This window comes from Triticum urartu, chromosome 5, assembly GCF_003073215.2.
Source record: "Triticum urartu cultivar G1812 chromosome 5, Tu2.1, whole genome shotgun sequence".
In the NCBI taxonomy this organism is placed as follows: Eukaryota; Viridiplantae; Streptophyta; class Magnoliopsida; order Poales; family Poaceae; genus Triticum; species Triticum urartu.
Genome location: NC_053026.1, coordinates 150068311 through 150086860, shown reverse-complemented (window position 1 = coordinate 150086860; position 18550 = coordinate 150068311).

The window sequence follows — 18550 nt, the reverse complement described above, 5'->3', positions numbered from 1 at the left end:
CATGATCGAATCTTGGGTAAGTAACATACCGATGACAAAGGGAACAACGTATGTTGTTATGCGGTTTGACCGATAAAGATATTCGTAGAATATGTAGGAACCAATATGATCATCCAGGTTCCGCTATTGGCTATTGACCGGAGATGACTCTCGGTCATGTCTACATAGTTCTCGAACCCATAGGTCCAAACGCTTAACGTTCGATGACGATCGGTATTATGAGTCTATGTGTTTTGTTGTACCGAAGGTAGTTTGGAGTCCGGGATGTGATCACGGACATGACGAGGAGTCTCGAAATGGTCGAGACATGAAGATTGATATATTGGAAGGTTATGTTTGGACATCGGAATGGTTTCGGATGAGTTCGAGCATATACTAGAGTACCGCGGGGTTACCAGAACCCCCTGGAGGCTTAATGGGCCTACATGGGCTTTAGTGGAAGAGAGAGGAGGCGGCCAAGAGGTGGGGGCGCACCCCCAAGCCCAATCCTAATTGGGAGGGGGCCAGCCCCCCTTTCCTTCTTCTCCTCTCCCCTTCCTCCCCCTCCTATTAGGACTAGGAAAGGGGGAAACCTACTCCTAGTAGGAGTAGGAATCCCCCATTGGGGCGCACCATGAGGGCCGGCCGGCCCTCTCCTCCCCTCCTTTATATACGGGGGAGGGGGGCACCCCAGAGACACACAAGTTGATTGTTTAGCCGTGTGCGGTGCCCCCCTCCACAGAATTCCTCCTCGGTCATATCGTTGTTGTGCTTAGGCGAAGCCCTACGTTGGTAACTTTATCATCACCGTCATCATGCCGTTGTGCCGACGAAACTCTCCCTCGGCCTCAACTGGATCAAGAGTATGAGGGACATCACCGAGCTGAATGTGTGCAGATCGCGGAGGTGCCATGCATTTGGTACTTGATCGGTTGGATCGCGAAGATGTTTGACTACATCAACCGCGTTTCATAACGATTCCCCTTTCAGTCTACGACGGGTAAGTAGACATACTATTCCCCTCTCGTTGCTATGCATCACCTAGATAGATCTTGCATGATCGTAGGATTTTTTTGAAATACTGTGTTCCCCAACAAAAGCACATCCAGATTCGTCATCTTTTTCTTTGAGACCATGTGTTGAAGGGCGACATCTCTATCTAGCACGTGAAGACTGAAGAGCAGCTAGCCGATATCTTCACAAAGCCCTTGGATGAGAAGAGATTTAGCAAGTTGCGGTGTGAGCTAAATATCTTAGAATCTTCGAATGTTCTTTGAAAAGGACACACATCCTAACACTTATGCAAAATTGAAGACTCATATGTTCAACACACGAAGTAACGTTTTTATTCAAACAATGAACACTAACCCTCTAAGTGTGAAGAAATTAACGAAGAATTTGATTCTCAGAGCCCTACGACAATTGTACGCGGCGTCTGAAATCATCATTCTTATATGGTGGGTCACGCCACCAACAAAAGTTAAAAATCTTCAATTTGAGTTTTTCTTCAGTTCTAAAATTCCTTAGTTGTTCAAATTCTTCAACTTTGCATAGTCTTCACTCTTTCCATCTATGTTCTTCGTTGGCTATATATATATGAGTTTCAGTCCTCTACAACATTCACTTATTGCTAATTCTTCAAATTGACTTTTCTGCTGAGTGAATGTGATCGGACCCTTCCCCCTCTATGCTAAACTCAACCTAGTGTGTTCACAAATTCTTAATATGCATTCTATTTGAAACCCGTTCAAAATCTTCACTATGTCCTTGTTAGCTGAAGAATTTGCGAATGAAACATTAAAATTTTCATATCTCAGTTTTCGACTTTTGCCGCTCAAACCATTCCAAATCCCACGATATGATTATTCTATTCACCCACGATCTCACACGATCTCCACCTCACTGTACGTGGGTGACAAATGTCACTAGGATGAGAAGGGTCAGGGGCACATTCTTCCAATTTCTTGAGGCGAGCGGTTTTTCACCTTGGCTATAAATACCCCTCACCCTCCTCGGACTTCATTTACCCCGCTCGACCTCACTCCCCTCGTCGCTGTCGTACTCGCTCTGGCCCTGGAAATCTTCACTCCGCCGCCGCCGTAGCTATCTTTTTCCTCCGAGTTAGGGCGTGGAAGATCTGGACGGACGAACTTCCCATCTACACTTCCTAGTTTATCATGTTCTTCGTCAAGGGTAAATAAAATCCATTTTTACTGCCCTTGTTGATTCTGATGATTTTCATAAATTCTTAAAAAGGTGTTTATTCCTCAACTTCCCCACTAGTTAAACACCTCACATGCATCTGTTCTTGATGTATTTGTCTAAGCAATGTTTTTCTTCGAAGATTCCTCAGTTGTGTGGATTTTTCAACTTATACAACTCTGGAACCTAAGTCAAAGACCGCTTAGTGAAATTCCTCAAGACACTCCTGGTCAAATTCCTCAAACTTGTTCTTTTTGAAAAACTTCTGAGAACGCATGTGACCTCTCCAGATTCTTTGCACCTATACTCTGTTCACAGGCACACATGTCCACTGCCGAATCTCTAGGTTCTCATCAACTTAACTCATTTGCAACGTTCCTCGAAGACAAATTGCATACCTCTTCAGAAAATTCTGTTGTTCAAATTCCTCAGCTGAAGAAAATAGCTGATGGAAAGAAACCTCAGAAGGGGGGAAGAGATTGGAAGTCAACACAGTCTTTGAGATCCCTGTTGACATCTATGCAGGGTATTGCACTCCAGCTGAATTAACGAAGAATGAGCGCAAGGTGCGCATACAGAGCATAGAGAGGAGATGGGCACAGGAATGGAGGGATTACACATATGTCACTCCTAAGTACATGAAGTAATTCGCTATACACCCTCCTTGCCCAAGACCTCCGTTGGCGCCTGGCCAAATTGCTGATCCCACTAGCCTCAAGCGCAGTGAGGACTATCCTGATGAATGGGCCAAGCGGCAAGCCTTGTTGGCCAAAGTAGCCAAGGAAGTAGTGAGGAAATTCAACAAAGACTCTGCTACTGCTGCTGCTGCTGAGGCCTCTGATAGCAAGCCTAAGAAGGCTATGCCGAAGAAGCCTGCGCACAAGCCTAGTTCCTGAGCTGCAATGCCCTCACAGCCAAGCTCATCAAAGCCCTCACGGCAAATTCCTCAAGCAGCTCTAGTCCCCTCTAATACAATATCTTCAGCTGCTGCTGCAAAGTCCTCAGCACCTGCTCACCTCGCCTCATGCCAAAGGACCACTGGAATCTCAATTGCTTCAGGAGCATCTGCAAGTTCCTCAGCTCTTCCTCAATCCTCAATAGGCCAAACCTTGTTGAAGACAAAGGCCACTACTGGACGAGGCACAAGGCCAAGTCCTCACAAGAAGCAGGTTGCCTTCCATGTACCGTCTAGTGAAGACCAAGCTGATGATGAGGAATTAGCAGAAATCATCAGAGACAGACAACAACGGGCCACTAGATCCAAAGGCACCAATGTGCCTCTTCTGCTGGATCGCAAGTTGATCTTGGACTTCATTGATCTCTGGCACAAGGACCCAACACTCCTATGCCTGATTTTAATCTCACAGGTGGCCAGAACCACATGCTGACAGCCTTCATAGGTGAAGAAAAATGGAAGTTTGAGAAGGCCAGGAAGCTCAAGAAGGCTCAGTACAAGAAGGAGCATCTTCTGAAAAAGAACTTTGTCAAAATGACAACTGATGAACTTGTGACCATACAAGCTGAGATCAAAGCACTCAGTGATGAATTTCACATATACCGTGTAGATTGGCTGGGAGCTAAGGTCATATTCATCAACATGGCAAAGGGATTCACCTCAAATGTTGCATCCCCAATGCAATAGAAAATTCCTTAGGCTGAAACATCTGCTCAGCCTACTGAAGAACATGCCAGCACCGCAGATGAAAATCAGACAGCTGAAGAAAATGAAAGCACCAGGGCAGATGAAGTCACTCTTGCCACTGAAGAAACTGCCAGGGCAACCTCCGGCGTTGCGCCTAGAGAACAAGCCAGGCCTATTGAAGCATCTGCTACAGCGTCTGAAGAGATTGACCAAGCCAGGAAAACTGCATCAGTTGTGCCTGAAGAAACTGAACCAATTTCCTCTGCTCCTCCGGCACGAACAACAAGCATCAACCTTCCTTCAGCATCAGAAGCGAAGAAAACCAAGGCCGCGGAGCAAGCAGCTCTGAAGAAGGAAAGCATCTGCTTGCTTGGAGTCTTCAGCCCCAAATAAAGTGAAGACTTTGACAAGCTCCTATGAAAATCGCATAGATGTTGTTCCTTTGTCAAGCATGCCATCAAAGGAGGTTGTTCCCTTTGGTGAGGAATATGTGATTCCTAATGAATCAAATGAAGAACATCCTTCTGCTGCTACGTCAGAGCAGTTGGATGAAGAAATTAAAGTGGATGATATGCCTTCAACTCCATTGGTATCCTCGCCCATGCCTCAGTTCACAGCTGAAGAGGCAGGCGTTGAAGAAATAGATGAGTAAGATGAAGATGTGGACATTGGGTGTACCACTCCAATTCTCAATGATGACTACTAGGAAACTCATCAACCCAATTCACCATTGTTTACACCTCCGCAACAGATTCCTCAGTCCCCTGTTCAGACTTAAGAAATTCACACGGGATCTGAAGAACACCAGGCATCACTCCTGACTATTCCTGAAGAAGTTCCAGCCACTAGTGATGATGAAAATGTTGCTGTTGAGATGGAGACCAAGGCTGCTGAAGAGATTTCCACTGAAATTCCTCATCTTGTGGCTCAAGAAACTATCATTCAAGAGGTTGTTATGGGAACCATTGCAAATCTTCAGCCCAAGCCTCAGAATCCTCAATCCAAGAAGCAAAAGTTCAAGGCTGATGACTTTTTCGCTGAGCATATTTTCTTCAGGGATTACAATCCATATGACTCTGCATGACTCAGACACAAGCGTTTCTGGATAGCCAGTCAACTGAACTTCTATTCCTCACTGTTGTTTGATAAAGACAAGATCTTTGACCATGAGCAAATTCCTCATGTGGACCTAGAGTCGCTGCCCTGCTTCACCCCAGTCCTTAGTGTTCTTCATGACACTGGGCTGCTCAACCTCTACAACGACAACTGCGACCGGAATGAAGAACTCATTCTTCACTTTTATGCCACGTTGCACATCACTGGCAATGTTGAAGATGTGAACTCATGGGTGCTGGACTGGATGACTGAAAATACTCACTACAAAGCACCGGCCTCTGAATTGCTTCACGCCATCCCAGTCAGTCCTCCCACTGACGGTGTAAGGTGCATCTATGATGGACCTGTGTTGTCAAACCATTTGATGCAAGTGCTGATGAAGCCCTTGAAGCCAGGCCAAGCTCTAAGGACGCAATTCCTCGTCTAGGAACTGCTCTATGTGCCAAGGACAATATACAGGATATTTACCAAAACCCTTAGTCCAATCAAGGGCAACAAATCTGATGATGAAGAAGTTGTTGGCATCATGAACAATCTTCTTTTCAACATCATACATGGTATTCCTATCAACTACCATGATTTCTTCATGAGGACTTTGGCCAATGTTGCTCTATCACCATTTGAATTGAAGCCTTACGCTCCCTGGATCATGAGATTCATCATATCAAGGTCTTCAATTCATTACAAGGCTGATTTGCAAAATCACGTGAGCTACTTGCCCCCAATTGAAGTCCTCAAATGGACAATTTCCTCAGCTGATGAGAAGGGCAAGGCTGCTGTTATTGATGAAGGCATTCGTCCATTGGATGGCCAGTTTCACAAAGTTGCATCCTACTCCACCAATGAGACTCTGCCACTCATGACACTGCCGCAAGGGTGATGACTGATCGTGAGCCTCTCCTCAGTCTTCATCAGACGGTTGATCGCAACCACAAGTGGGTCAAGCGTTAGTTTGGTGCTATTCTTCAGAACATGACAATCACTCAAAATACTGTGAAGAAGAATCACTACTATCTGCATGAAGTCTTTGACCACACCTGGGCTATTCTGTCTAACCTCTACAGTGCTGAAGATCTCAAGAAGATGGAATTTCAACAGGACTTTGACTGGGCACATCCACCTTCAAAGAAATTCAAGAAAGTCAAAGTTCCTCAGCTAGTTGCAAACTCATATTCTTCATCGCGTGAGACTGGTGAGCATGAAGATTTGAATGACATTGCGGCAGGCCCTACTCCAATGGGCGACACCAACAACGCTAGCACTCCTCCATTGACTTCATGATGTTTTTCTTTAGCGGCGTTATTCCTCATTTTTCGTCCCTTTTGGTGTTTCGATGACAAAGGTGGAGAAATTTGAGTTAGTCTTCAAGCTTGTCTCAGTATATGGGCATTTTTTGGCTAAGTTACAACTCTCGCTCTTCTCAAGTATTGTTGGATCGAGTTGTAAACTTAAGTCCAATGGTGGTTCGATACTTTTGCTATCTTCTCTGCATGCTATTTCCTCATATATGTTAATGCACGCATGCTGAATTTCATCAGCCACCATATTTCATCATGCATTTCAAATTCTTCATATCATATGTTAAATGCATGTATGAATTACAAGATATAGGGGGAGATCTCCATGATTCTATTCTACAATGTGCATTTGCTCTTCAAGGCAAATTCCCCACACATGCACATCTTCAGGGGGAGTTCTTCTATATCTTGAAATCAAATTCCTCAATATCAGTATTTACACTTCATATGTTTATCCCCGTTGAAATCTTAACCTATATTGTCATCAATCACCAAAAAGGGGGAGATTGTAAGTGCATCTAGTGCCCCTTAGTGATTTTGGTGTATTGAAGACTTATAGGTTAAGGGACTAATGCGTTTGTGGGTGTACACAGGTCTATAGTCGACCCCTAAAAATGAATGTGTTCAACGAAAGACTTTGGCTTTCTAAAGACTTTGAAAGTGAAGAAATTGGTGTGACCTTGAGGACTTGATAGTCATCCAAGGAATATGAAGCGTGAAGACCTTTTTTGTAGTTTCATTTTCTCTTTCTTGAGTCATAGGAAACACCGTACTATTAAAGGGGGTCGAGGTAAACTAAGGAAAAGTTTCCAAGTGATGCTCATATCAAAATCCTACACCTACCAACCATTTCGAGTGAAGCCATTAGAAATCTCATACAGTTCAGTCAATTTCTTCAGTGACAGAGACGAAGATCTTTTGGTCTCTGAGGAATTTGTTCTGACTGAGGAGTTAGGAATTCGCTAGAGCGGATTTCCTACAAGTGAGGAACATGATAGCCCTGAGGAATTTGAGAGATAAAATTTCCGACCGTTGTCGTGCTACGCGCCAGCTGTCCCAAAATATCTACGCACCTAACTTTATGTCTTATCATGTCGGGCTTCTCCCTAGGCTATAAATAGCCGCCCCCTAAAACCACTAGCTGGTTGGCTGCTCCGCGAGAAACTGACACTTGTCATTGAGAGCATCCCATCCTCCGAGGACTTGAGCGAAAATCATCAAGTGAGGAAAAACCCAAAACCCAAACCGAAACACCTACAAACCCAAAGTGATTGAGCATCACTAAAGAGATTGTTCCTGTGTGGAACCGATGCTTGTTACCTTTGAGGACCGTGCATCCTCCAGATGGTTAGGCTTCACGGTCTAGAGTGTCCAAGAGGAAATTGTGGATCATCGAGTGACTGAGTCTATGAAGGTTTGGACGTCACCTGAAGACTTACCACGAGCGATTGGGCGAGATCTGTGTGACTTAGCTCAAGGAGAATACGGTGAGGACTGTGTGTCCGGGACTGTGTGTCCTCAGATTAAATACCTAGCCGCTCCAAGTAGACGTACGAATGTCAAAGTAGTTGGAACTGGTTTACGAAATCATTGTCTTCACCAAGCTACTGGTTCTATTTCCTCAACCCTTTCATTTCCTCATTTCTGTGTAGAAGTACTTTATTGTTATTGTTTGAAGACTTTGACTAAAGACTTTCTCAATTTCCTGACTCCTATTTCTTCAGTCAGTTTGTCTTCAGCCTGCTTATCCTGTGTTTACGCTACTTGTACTTAGTGCTTGTTTTTCATTTCATCATGATGACTATGCTACTACTCTATTATGCTTGCATCTGAGTACTTATTCGTCTGCTAAGCAGTTCGTTGCTTAGGAATTTCCTCACCCTGAAATTCCTCAGTGCAAATTTGTAAAAATCGCCTATTCACCCCCTCTCTAGTCGATATAACACACTTTCAGGTTTAGAAAGTGAAATCTTTTGAAGCTTGACAATCACAATATTGGTCATACAAGAAATTCATGAATGATTAGTAGAAGGAAGAGAACTTTCAGATGCAAATATATTATCTTGGACATCTTCTATGATTGTGAACACCCGTTAATTATTTTGAAACTTGAGCAAATTAGTTGAAGTTGGACAGGGAAGACAATGTAATGAGTTATGGTTGTGTATATTTGCATAGAAGTTATATTGTCATGGATCCTCCAACATGTGGTGTTTGCTTAGGATCTTTTGCTAGCCAAAAATTCATACTAAGTAGAGATACTACTTGTGCATCCAAAAACCCTTAAACCCAATTTCTTGCCATGAGTGTCCACCATACCTACCTATGGATTGAATAAGATCCTTCAAGTAAGTTGTCATCGGTGCATAAAGCAATAAAAAATGCCCCTAAATATGTTTGATCTTTTATTGTAAGGGAAAATTGAGCATTGTACGAACTTGTGATGGCAAAATAATAAAAGCGACAGACTGCATAATAAAGGTTGCTATCATAAGGGGCAATATGACATGACATTCCTTTGCATTAAGAGTTTGGGCATACAAAAATTAAAATTTCATGACAACCTCTGCTTCCCTCTGCGAAGGGCCTACCTTTTACTTTTCAGCATTTACTTTTATGCAAGAGTCAATATATGCATTCACATTTCAACCTCAATTACTCTCTAGTTGGCAAGCATCATGTGGCGGGGGAAGATCTAGGCACATATGACTAGTAAAATATATTTGATCATGATTTATTATTGTTGACATTTATCTCTATGATAAATGAGTTGGGAGGAAAAATATTAAGCCCCTAATCTTTCTCTGTGTTTGATGGATGCCATTTGTTATAACAATATGCTTTGAGTTGTAGCAATCATAGAAGACTATACGATAATTTAGTATGTGGAGCTCCTACTTGTACTCTGTTGAATAAGTTGAATTGCAATTGTTTGGTGACTAAGAATATAGGTTGTTGAGTTTCAAGAGAATTCATTGTTTGAACCTTAACATGTGAATTGGTTGCTACTTTGTCATGATGAGTTTTATGAGAAAGAGTTGTTGTTATGATGCTAGGAAAAAATGATTGAAATTATCATTGATCAAACTTATGCACTATGCTAGCATTCACACTTCATAAATTATTTCATTTATCATTTACCTACTCGAGAACGAGTAGGAATTAAGCTATGTGTTCAATCTCTCTCTCTCTCTCATGTTCTTGAGATGGCACAATCTTGATGTATCGCGAGTTTTGTTAATATAGTTGGATCATATGGTGTTTCTCCCTCTCTATCTTGTTGTGATGAATTGAGTTTTCCCTTTGAGATTTCATTTTATCGGATTGAATACTTTTATGGATTTGAGAGCACTTGATATACGTCTTGCATATGAATACCCGTGGTGACAATGGGGTACTATATTGATTCACTGGAGATATGTTTTGGCACTCAACTCGCGGATTCCCGAGGTGACATTGGGGTAATCTATGCACAGGGGTTGATGCACGTTCTCATCTTTTGTTTCTCCGGTAGAAATCTTGGGGCACTCTTTGAGGCTATTTTGTGTTTGATTGAGTATTATAAATCTGAATTTTCCTCGGTGTTATTTTAGTACGAACTCTTGATAGATCGATCAGAAAGAATAGCTACAAACAATTTCTTCTTATGTTTCTGGTAGATAAGAACGTTGGAGTGATTCTTCATTGCACTTTGAGGGATGGTTATATGATCCAATTAGATTAGCCTTGTTGACAGATTGCCTAGCGAAAGTATGGACCCTAGGCCTCATTTTCAAGCATTGCAATACTATTTGTGCTCCGTTTTATCAATTGCTACCTTGCTGTTTTTATTGTTCGTATTACAAAATTCAATACCTACTATCCATATTAAACTTGTATCACCATCTCTTCGCCGAACTAGTGCACCTATACAAATTACCATTGTATTTGCTGTGTTGGGGACACAAGAGACTTTTTATTATTTGGTTGCAGGGTTGTTTGAGAGAGACCATCTTCATCCTACGCCTCCCTCAGATTGATAAACCTTAGGTCATCCACTTGAGGGAAAATTGCTACTGTGCTACAAAACTATGCGCTGGGAGGCCCAACATGAGTCTACAAGAATAAAGTTGTGTAGTAGACATCAGACGGCGTTGTAGCACTGTCGTTGGATGTGAATTGCATCACAATCGGAATCAGTTAGCGCGCTAATGTGGTGTGTTTCCGCCATTGCTACAAAGTGATTGACTGCTCGTTAGATGGTTGATGATGCATTCTAGTGAGGTCTCGGGGTGTGTCTTCTGCTTAATATTTGACGCCACCAGCTCCTAGTGAGTTTGCTCCCCTTAGTCATTATAGAGGGAGTGAGATGGTGAGAAGGGAGAAGAACAAAAAACCATGCTGCCAGAGATGAGATCCAAACCATTTTGTGTGTGTTGGAGTGATTGAACCATGACAATCAGAGCTGGCATGTATATTCCATTCTGTACACCAAGAGAGTATGTTATTTTACTTTTACTGATGTAGTTACGATTGAGTATGTGACGCCCCGACACCGTTGTGCCAGGTGTCTCCCAGTTTTTCGCTGTCATTGCCTTGTTATCTGCTTGCGTGTTGCATTTTTCCATGTCATCATGTGCATTGCATCATCATGTTTTTCGAAACTTGCATCCGTCCGGTTTTCCCCAGTTCTTTCCGTTGTCCGTTATGAGCCAAGACACACTTGCACGTGCCTGCGGCACGTCCCAAATATTATTTTATAAGTGGCCGAAAAATGTTCTCGGAATGGGTTGAAAGTTGGAGTGTGGTCTTGTTATGTTGTAGGTAGGACGCCTGCCAAGTTTCATCGCATTCGGAGCTCGTTTGATAGCCCAACCGTTAAACTTATAGCGGCAGTATAGTCGGTCTATCGTCGGAAGTTTTCAGTCTCCGGAAACCTTGCCGGGCTGCTTTTCCTTCTCTCTCCTCTCAGCCCAACCCCCTCTCCGCACAGCTCACCAAACCCCTCCTCGTGTTTCGAGCCATCCGATCGAGATCAAATGGTCCGAAAACGGACTAGTTCCCCTAACCCTAGACCCCCTACCCTATTTAAGCACCCCTCCCTTCCAAAGTTGGGCATTCCTAGTCCAAACCCTAACCCCCTAGCCCTTCTTCCTCGGATCTGGCGCCGCCACCTCAGAATCCATGCCCAACTGCTGCTCCGCTGCCACTTGTCGCCTCCCCGCACGCCAGCGCCGCCGCCAGCCTTGCCCTCCACCTCTCCTTGCTTGCCATGTCACCATTAAACCTCCACCCGCGCCGTAGGCCCACCGGGCCCGGAACCGCGCCGCCGCCCGCAGCGCAGGAGCGCTTGCCCCGCACACCGTGTGCCTCCCGCCTCGTTCTTGTTCGGGATCAGGACTGCGCTGTCAGCAGCGCGCCTCGCGGACCTCGCCGGAGCGCCGTTTTCCGTCGAGCTCGACCCGTCCGTTGTCGTGCAAGTTCACCGCTTCGTCGGCCTCGTCGAACGCCATCACCCGAGCCTCCCGGCGCTCGCGCCTCGCCCCCTGCCTCCTGTGTTGCCCCGTCCGTCGCCGGTGAACGCCGTCGTCGCCTGGAACGGAACCGTTCCTCTCCAGTCCTCCCCGCCGCCCTCACCTGCCGGAGTTGCCGCTACCCTGCCATTGACTTCGGGCGCCACCGTCCCTGTCGCCTGCTCCTGCGCCAGGCATGAGGAGGATGAGCGCCTCAACCCCCTGCATCGCTAGCACCGTTGGACCGGCCCAGCTGCTCCAAGGCCGAGCAACCGGCCTGCCCGGCCTCCTCCCACCGAACTGGGCTTGGCCCAGCTAGGTGAGCGCCAGCCCCTCCTCTCTGCTCGGCCACCAGTTAGATTTGGCCCTCTTCTAGTTTTTTTCCTTTCAGCGATTTTTCTAATTTCCACAGACTACAATTTTTACAGAAAAACCCTTGTTGATCATGCATTTAATAATTCCACAACCGTGCATCGGATTGAAATGTTTTATATATGAAACATGCTTAGAATTTTGTTTAGTCTCATAATCTCCAACTTTCATGCATGTTTGAAATGTTTAAATTGTTGTTTTCTTTAATTTTCCCATATTGACATGTTAAAATGATTTATTTCATACCTAAATAATCGTAGCTCTGATTTTAATAAACTTTATATGTAAATAGGGTAGAAAAATGCCTAGTTTAACATGGTGCACTTTTCATGCATGTTTAACAACTCTAAAGTATGGCTTAGGGCAGAACAGTACCAAACCTAAAATATGCACATGAGGATTTTCCAGACTTGTTGCTTGTTGATCCGACCTCATTTAAACTTGACTAGATAGTTAGTTTAATTATGCTTCACCTCTTGCCATGTTAATCATACTTGGTTGTGCATCATGCCATGTTTATGTGGTGGTTGCTTACTATGTTGTTTTCTTTTTCCGGTGTTGCTTCTTCGGGTTAGTTCCGATAACATCGCATTTGTGAGGATTCGTTGGACTTCGTTCGTTTGTCTTCTTCATGGACTCGTCCTTCTTCCTTGCGGGATCTCATGCAGGATGACCATACCCTCAAAATCACTTCTATCTTAGCTTGCTAGTTGCTCGATCTATTGCTATGCCGCGATACCTACCACTTGCTATATCATGCCTCCCATTTTGCCATGTCAGCCTCTAACCTACCTTTCCTAGCAAACTGTTGTTTGGCTATGTTACCGCTTTTGCTCAGCCCCTCTTATAGCATTGATAGTTGCAGGTGAAGATGAAGTTTGTTCCATGTTGGAACATGGATATTGTTGGGATATCACAATATATCTTATTTACTTTAATGCATCTATATACTTGGTAAAGGGTGGAAGGCTCGGCCTTATGCCTGGTGTTCCGTTCCACTCTTGCCGCCCTAGTTTCCGTTATACCGGTGTTATATTCCTTGATTTTGCGTTCCTACACGGTTGGGTGTTATGGGGACCCCTTGATAGTTTGCTTTGAATAAAACTCCTCCAGCAAGGCCCAACCTTGGTTTTACCATTTGCCTCACTACCACCTATATTTTTCCATTGGGAGTCGCTCTCCCGAGGGTCATCTTTATTTGAACCCCTCCGGGCCAGTGCTTGTCTAAGTGTTGGTCCGAACCTGTTAGCCACCGGTGGCCACCAGGGGCAACTCTAGGTTGGCCTACCGGAAGTTTGGACAATCCGGTGTGCCCTGAGAATGAGATATGTGTAGCTCCTATCGTGGTGTCGCCACATCGGGCGGCTTTGCTGGTCTTGTTTTACCATTGTCGAAATGTCTTGTAACCGGGATTCCGAGACTGATCGGGTCTTCCTGGGAGAAGGAATATCCTTCGTTGACCGTGAGAGCTTGTGATGGGCTAAGTTGGGACACCCCTGCAGGGTTTTGAAATTTCGAAAGCCGTGCCAACGGTTATGGGCAGATGGGAATTTGTTAATGTCCGGTTGTAGAGAACTTGACACTTAACTTAATTAAAATGCATCAACCGCGTGTGTAGCCGCGATGATCTCTTCTCGGCGGAGTCCGGGAAGTGAACACAGTTCCTTGTGTTATGTTTGAACGTAAGTAGTTTCAGGATCACTTCTTGATCACTTGTAGCTTCACGACCGTTGCGTTGCTTCTCTTCTCGCTCTTATTTGCGTAAGTTAATAACCATATATGCTTAGTGCTTGTTGCAGCTCCACCTCACTACCCTTCCCTGCCCATAAGATTAAATAGTCTTGATCTCGCGGGTGTGAGATTGCTGAGTCCTCGTGACTCACAGATACTTCCAAACAGTTGCAGGTGGCATTGATACCAGTACAGGTGACGCAACCCAGCTCAAGTGGGAGCTCGATGAAGATCTTGTTCGTTGTTTTGTTTCGATTCCTGTTGATCAGTAGTGGTGCCTAGTTGGGACGATCGGGGATCTAGCATTTGGGGTTGACTTCTTTTATTTTGGTTCCATAGTCGGACCTTGATTGTATTCTGGATGATGTATGTTTAACTTGTATTTGTGTGAAGTGGCGAGTGTAAGGCATCTCTTTATCCCTTTCTTATTTAGCACATGGGATGTGTAAAGATTACCCCTCTTGCGACATGCCTACCATGCGGCTATGCCTCTAAGTCGTGCCCCGACACGTGGGAGATATAGACGCATTGTGGGCGTTACAAGTTGGTATAAGAGCCATCCCCGACTTAGGAGCCCCCTGCTTGATCAAATCGCTGTCGTTGTGGAGTCTAGAACAAAATGTTTTGATTCTTAGGATTATATATATTAGAGTAGGATTCTTTTTACTCCTCAGTCCCTTCGTCGCTCTGGTGAGGCCTTCTGACGTATAGTTTTGACTCTTCTCTCCTCAAATTTCACGAATTGTTTTAGGACCATGCGGGTATCTTGGAATCATTCCGATGCTTTTGTGACAAGAACATTGTTCTTGGTGCCTCCTGACATTTAGGGGTTGTGGCAGTGTCCCGAGGAGTTGAGCTCCGAGGTGTTGTCGTCACAATTTTATCGTTGTAGTTCTAGAATACCTGAGTTCGCCGACATCGAAAATCTCTTTTATGTAATTGTTGGAGAGATAACCTCGACGCCACCCAGTACTAGGGCGGGAGTTCGGGAGTATGCCATAACTCGTATAACGGATGCTTTTCAAAGGTTGAGGTACACGATTTCCGAAGGTTTCTTGGTTATGTGTTGAAGTATGGATACAGTTGGATGTAGGATTTGTTAGTTTGGGTGAGATATTATGCTTCCCCTGTATCCCCAACACCTGATTGCATAACGAGAAAGTTTTAGGAGTTTATAAGTGGGAATTCAAGTATCTCGTAGGATATCTTTCCAACAGACACATGATATGATACGGGATCTATCATATGTTTGTTCCGGTTTATCCTGCAAACCAAATCCTTTGTTTTGTTTTTGTTGTGGTATTCGAGTTGCTTCAATGTCAAGTGTTGATTCCATACCTTTCCTAAGCGGTGTTCTCATACTCCTATGTGAATACCAATCCTTCATGATAATCGAGATTGTCATGTCAATCCTTTTCAACCGGCGCGCTTCTCGTCAAGTGGATCCGATCATTTCAACATTTGCAAGATCCAATCTCAGTTTTATCAACGGTGTTTGTTCCATTCCTTCTGCTCCAAGTTGCCGTTGTTTTCCCGCCCTCCCACCCCTTGTTTCTTCAAGGACTAAGATTTCTTAATCAAGTATCCATCTTATTGATGTGAAGTCTCTCCATTCTTTTCTGTCAATAGTCTTATCCGGTGATTCTCATGAAGATTCTAACGGAGCTTCGAGTTCATCATTCTTCGTTCTTTTTCTTCTCCGGTGGATCCAACTCAAGCTTTCAGTGTTGATCATATTCCTTTCCTCGTTTCAAAGGTTTTCTCATGCTAACGCACCTCTTAATCATCCACCTCTTGCTATTTTTGTATCCGAAGTGCTGAAGATATCTCAGAAGATTTGTGTCTCCATTATCAATCCATTCAAGATATCTTGAGGTTGTTCTCTCATTCAAGCTATTTTATTCAACCGGTGCAATCTCTCTTTTCAAGCAATCGTTCAACGGTGTTTCTTTTGAGTGGGCCCTAACCCACATGTCTTTTCCCATGATCTTACCTGACTCTTCTATTTTCCCGGAGTTACTCTCAAAGTCTTTTCCAAGTTTGACGTAAGAATGGTTTGTCATCGGTCAAATGTCTTTCTCCAAGATCTTCCAAATTCTTTTCGTCGTTGGTTCAACCCTTCTAATTTTCATTCCGGAGTACCTCAACAATTCATGGTGGTGTTTCTCATCGTCATTCTCTGCATTTGAAGACCGAGGAAGAGTTTTTTTCCTCCAAATCTTATCCGTTCTTCCAAAGATGAGAAGTTCAAGGTTAACGCCATCCTCTCATAATTGTTTTCGTTCGTGAGAATGCTTTTCACCCATCCGGAGCAATTCAAGAGTCATTTAAGTTTGTTTCTCTGGATCCCATCATCTCAGAATTATTCATTCTCAGCGTGTAGCTATCGTTCTCCAAATCTTATCCATGCTTCTTTTAAATATCCTCTAATCAGTTCATGGTCTCTTTGTTCTTAGGTATCAAATTCCCTCAAGTATCTTCATTCGTTTTTTTCCAAGTCTTCCAGGTGAATTGTGCCTTTGCTACTTTCATTTTCAATTCTTACGGTGGTCTGTTCAAAGATTCTTCTACCTTCGTTATCATATCAATTCATTCGTTGTTTCCAAATCCTACCGGTGGTCCATTGAGTTAATGCTATATCTCTCCTTTATCTTTCTAATCAGAATGAGTAGTATGCCAAATCTGTTGCTTGTCATCAAGTTAATTGATGAAGGATAAGCATAATGTAATTCTTATTCTTGTTTCATCGAGTATATTAAACTCCTTATTCCGGAGGCTAATCAAATTCTCGTTTTCAATTGTTCATCTTTGTTTTCTGGACTTCCAAGCTCTCTCAGTTATATCATCGCAAAGCTCCATGTAATCATTGCAAGGCTTCTCCCGGAGTTCTTTCCGACTCTCTTTCTTTTATCATCCTTATTACCGGAGTTCTTCATGGAGGCTACCTGGTGGTTCGTCAAGGATTCTTTTCATTCTTCAATTGTTCTTCAAGATATCTCTCGTAGCTATGATCCGCCAAGATATACTTCAAGTATTCTTCATCTTGCATTCCAAAGTGCAATTCTTTCTATCTTGTCTCTTGACAATTTCTTTCGTGTTTCATCATTCGCAAGTTGTCAGGAATGAGGTATTTAAACCCATCACTTTCTTCCTTGGAGTTATCTTCGGTTATATTTCACCTAAAGCTTTCCCTAAGGATTGTTGCTATTTATGGTGCTTATAAATGACCCAAGTTCTTCAGTTATCCTCCCGGTGAAATAAGTTTCTCGTCTTCTTGTTCATATCAATGAAATCTATTGTTTCCGTTAGCGGCGAATTTGGCCTCAATTTTGAGAAGTTTTCCATAAGCCCACTACAAGCTTATTCGTTTCGTTGTTCGTTTTCCAAGAAATCCATTATAATTTTCTTGGAAGGGTGTTTTCCAAGCTCATTTGTGTCAGAAGTTGTCATTTTCTCCTCTGTTCTATTGTTTCGACGATCGACCTTCTATTCTTTTCTTCCGGAGGCTTTGTGATGTTGCTCTCTTCACTCGTCATCTCGGATTATGAGGACCATGTTCTTTTCGTGCTTATCCATTTAACCGGAGTGTCGTGTCCTCTTTTCAAGTTCTCTCATCTGATCAAGTTTGTCTCCCTTATCAACCAGAGTGCCGTCTGAAATCTTTCTTACACCTTGTGCCATTCTTTTAATAGTTTCGGAGGCAGTGTGTTGTTGATCTCATCAAGTATCCTCTCATCTTGTCAAGTTCATGTTCATTTCCTTCAATTTACAGTCGGAGTGCTGTCCAAATTATATCATTCTTATTCCTTGTCTATCTTGTTTTAACCGGAGTGTTGTGTCTACCATTCCTCTTCTAACCAGACTCTCATCTAAGTGCTTTCATTTTGCCAGGCTCATATTCCTTTACCTTCCATTTCCAACCAGAGTTTTGTCGTAATTGATCTTTATCGTTCCTTGTACATCTCGTTTCAACCGGAGTGCTTGCATGTACTTCTTGTCCATTGCAACCCTTTTTCTATTTCTTTCAACCTACAAGGTTCTAGTAATGTTCCTTGTTCCTCTTTTCTAACGGAGTGTTTTCAACTTTGTTCATCTCCGTTGTATTCTTCCTTTCAGTTTGTTCAACCTCGCAAGGTTCTTTGGTTTCACTCATTTGTCCAAAAAGCAACTTAGTTTTACCTCTTATCTTCCTCTTCCGTTTCCCCAGTGCCATCCTAGATCTCGGGACAAGATCCTCTTGTAGTGGTGGAGTGTTGTGACGCCCTGTAACATCCCAAATTTTCAATTTCGAATGTTATACATTAGATCATCATGCATATCATATTTTATTTTGTTTTTGGTTTTGATCCTAGAAAATCCTAAGCAACTTAAGGACCCACGGAGAGAGTTGGGGATTTCGTTATTTACATATTTGAGTTTTCTCAAATTATGTAAACAGGATCATTTGATTTTATTTATTTTATCATCAATTATTTCTATTACAAAAATAAGAGAGAGGGAATAAAATGACTTTCCCAAAATATAGAAATATTGAGGATTTAATAAAAAAATCAAATAATATTTATTTCGGAGTTTTCGGTATTTTTAATTGAATTTAGGAGAAAATGCGCGTTTTTCAAAGTTGTAGTTTGGGCCCAGATAAATGTTCACTTTATCGGGCTTGATTTTAGAAACCCGGGAAAATTTATTTCATGATTTTTTGAGTCCGTTTAGTATTT